Genomic DNA, 4,199 nt, shown 5'->3' with positions numbered 1-4,199 from the left:
CTTTGTTTTTCACCTGTTACTATCCATTTTATTTATTTTTTTGTTGTGTTTTTTTTTTTGAAATATATTTTTTAACGTATTACGTATGGAAGAAATTATTAGAGATTTGAATTTTGTTAAGTTGAAAGATTATAAAACACTCTTTTAATTGAAAGTTTCTAAAGAATCTTTAACACTATCCGTGACGGGGGGGGGGGCTTTTATGGACCCTCCTTTTTTTAATATCTAATATTTTTATATGCTGCTAGTGAGAGAACCTGTTGTTAAAATATTTGAATCCCACCACTGAATCAGGAGAATAATTTGTCTTGTCAAAGGGTGTTCTCAAGCAACTGAACCCGTCCGTGTGGACTTTGACGAAAAGGAGACAATTAAATTTCGAGATACAACTGTGGTAACCCATGGAGTAACGTAAGAGAATCTATCACAGATTGTACAGTAAGAAACAAAGTAGAGAAAAATAGTTCGTCTTGTCAATTGGATTCTAAAGTAATTGAATCAGCCTGAGTGGACTTTTGACAAGAAAAGAGAATTATTTAGAGTTTTTGATAAAACTGTGATATTATCTAGTGTAAAGAATTTTTGTACATAGTTTGACTTGTTTTTCATATTTTATTTTAAAACAAGTGGAATCTGTGCTGTCCGTTTACTGTTCGAATTTATCGCCTACAAGTCACAGACACCTACTATAGAAAAACTCTGCTAAAACAGAGCATACAAAAACAACACAACACAAAATTTGATAGGAAAAAAAACTAAAATTTTAGGTCAACCTCGTAATATTACAGCTTTAAATGTCAGAGAATCACGAGAAATAATAAAATTAAAATAAAACAAAAAAGAAGTATTAAACAGACATAAAAGGCCATCAAGTCAAACCATTATCATTTGGTATAATGTAAAGGTTGACCAAGGAATTATGTAAACACCAAAGTTGTGTAATATCACGTGACAAGAAGGAAAAAAATGTATAAATTAGTGTGTCTTGCAGATAACTCCTGAAGATGAAGTAGTGTACATCGAAACGTTGTACATGTAGAGTGCACTTTTAAAGTGGAAGCCGTGGTCGGCCTAAAAAAGTTTTTAAAATATGAAAAGTTTATTTTAATTATTTATTAAATGTTTTCCAAAATTGTATCTGAAAAGTGGATACTTGCAAGTGCAAGCCAATGAAGGAAGTCAAAAGATAACTTTTACTGCAGGAACTGTTTATGCTAACTTGTTGTGTTCCCATTTAGTGTATGTTATGCTCATGCTACATCTGAAAATCTAATAGAATGTGTTCTTTGACTAACCTGGAATGTCATACTCATCTACCTGGCTCGTATAATTACACATGGGAAGACCTTCAGCAATGGTCTTCCCATGTGGGCAAAGAAAATGCTGGAATGGTTGAGAAATGAGAAATCTGGATTGTTCTGTCAACATTAATATAGTTGTCAGTGATTCTGTAGAGGAGCAGTATTATCACAAGTACAGCATGTAGTTGCTTACTAGAGCAAGGTAATGAATTCTGTAGAAAAAAAAATTGTATATCTTGAAAAATATGTATAAAGTGTTGTTTGGGCCATGGAAAAAGTTTATATTCTGGACAGATCATGTAGCACTGAAATAGCTTAATAATTCCACAATCCAAAAGGCCAAACAAAACGACAACTCAAGAAATTTCAGGAGTACAACTTCAACAATATACATTGCCCTGGATGAAACCATGGAATTTTTGAAGTGTCACTTCAAATACTTTGTGTAATTTGAAACATGTAAACAATAAGGAAAGAAGCACAAGGTAATAAAGACCATCAAACTAAATTGAAACAGAGCTGATAAGACATTCACAGATGAACTAATTTGGTCCATCAGTCCACTGAAAGATGTTTAGGCAAATAAATATGAACATGCAACCAACTTATTATTCAGTGGTTCAGGGATGGTTTAGAGGGATTTTTGTGGGAGACAGTAGCTCATTATAGCCAAACAACAAAGGTATACTGGTAACAGTAGAATTAATTATGTATAAAAGAAGACTTACATTAAAAATAGGAAGTTAACAGTGGACAGAAGTTACAATGGCAGTTCGTATTTCCACAGTTACTACAATAAGAAACATTCCCTCATCTTTACCACCTTCAAACAGCTGGGCACTTAGGTGTTACACTGGGTAGGATAAGAGATGATTTCTACTTGGTTGGATGCCAGAAATCTGTTGAGTAATTGAACTTTCCTGTGGAGAAACAATTCCATGAAGGAAATAACTTGGACAACTACAGCAGTGCTGTTCTTGGCTATCACTTGAAAGAACTGTTGTTGATACAACTATATACTTTTAAGTCAATTAACCATTGATCTGAGTGAACATTAAAGAAAGTGAAATTCAGATCATCCATTCCATACTCAGGAATTATCAAACGGTATTAAATGAGATTACAGGCAACACACCAACATCACTGAGGTTTGGAAAAGAATTGAAAGTGTTATTGAACCTTATGTACTCACACTATGATGACCATCATTCAACAGTGTTATGCAGAGTTTGAAGAGAAATTAAGGAATACCATTAATGATATACATCTTTTCCTGAGAAAGAATTGAATCAGCTAATGATAAGTTGAAAAGTTACTATGAAGCAAATGCTGTTAAGACTGGATTTCATTATGGTAACATTGTATGGCAGCACAATCAACACTGCAAAAGAGGACTATTACCAAAGATAAGTAGATGCAAGGAATGACCCCTATGCTGTAGTCAAAAGAATCAATGCTGTGGATTATAGAATTCAGAAGGGTGGGTATTTCAACCCAAAAGTTAGCTACCATGACTGCAATGTCCTTCACTAGCCAATGAATGCTGTGAAAGAATAACTAGTTACATAGTGATATACCTGCAAAGAATGGATACAAGGTTTCTTGTATCAGTATGGAACCTTGGTACTTTGAGAGTTCTGCTTGGTTTAAACATGGAATGTTCTCAAGATATTCATCTTGAAGGAAGAAAGCTGATACTCTATTCAAAGATTCAGTAAAGGCAATTGTGTTTCTATGCAAGTACATACACTATTGTTTGTGCTTTGTCTTTAATAAAGATTGTTACACATAACATCACACATGCCCAGTCTCATTTTTCACACAGCTTAAAATTCAGATGTTTTTCAAATTCACACTACATTGCAAATTTCCTGCTCAATCCTTCCATTATTAAACAGATCTATCTGATACTTTTGTTCAAATCAGTTTCCCTGAGAAGACCAAAAAATAAAAAGGAAGGAGAAATGTTGGTGCTGTGACAACAAGATTTATTGTGAAGTTTTCTTTTTTGTAAATAAGCACACTGGCTCTTGCTTGATCTTGTGTTTAAACAGGTTTGGAATACTTTTAATAAAAAATACTTCTATTTGCAGAATAATCCAATTACCACAATCAAGAAGTGGAGTTTGCCACTGGAGAGTGATGGTTGTATGAGAAGTGTTGAGACTAGGAGAAGCCCTTTCCTAGACTTAGGAACTTCACACATGCTGAGAAGGTCTCTGACATTAATCAGCCTACAACTGTAGACTGAGGAAAATCTGCTGATATCTGGAGCAGCCTGACCAGTAGATCACACCTTGTCCCTGAGGATTAATATTAGCACAAGTGAAGTGAAAACTACTGAGGACCGTCAATGTGGAATGGAGCCTAGTGAGTCTGAGACCACTTGGAGAGGTCTCTACAGGATTGTGAGGCTGTTACCAGCCAAAGTGCCAAAGCACCAACTCTGGTCCACACCAACAATGAACAGTAAAGAAGGACTGGACGTGCTGCTGATGGACAACCCCACCAGTCACCCATGGGCAAAGACCAGGAACCATAGTATGGTGAGCCTCTCCTGCAGATTGAATTAGGAGCCAAGCTAAACGTAAATTCAGTGTTACAGTATATGAATAAAATGTTGCATTGTGTGTAATGGTAAAGTTGCTGTATTTTAAGTGATATCACCCATTGTTTAATCTAAATCAGAATTTTATTTTTGTTTGTTTAATTCAAACATTTTTGGAGGAATAAAACACTTTTTAACAAAATTAACCCAAATAATCAAAGTACAACAGCTTTAGTATAAAACATTAATCAAGGAAAAACATTTTTGTTTTCAAAAATTAGTCAAGAAAAATAAAATGTTTTTTTTTTAGTGTACAATATGTATATATATATATATATATATTAAGTAAT

The sequence above is a fragment of the Limulus polyphemus genome, unplaced genomic scaffold, assembly GCF_000517525.1.
Source record: "Limulus polyphemus unplaced genomic scaffold, Limulus_polyphemus-2.1.2 Scaffold1459, whole genome shotgun sequence".
NCBI classification, from domain to species: Eukaryota; Metazoa; Arthropoda; class Merostomata; order Xiphosura; family Limulidae; genus Limulus; species Limulus polyphemus.
The sequence above is the reverse complement of the archived record's forward strand: the minus strand, read 5'-3'. Positions refer to the sequence as shown.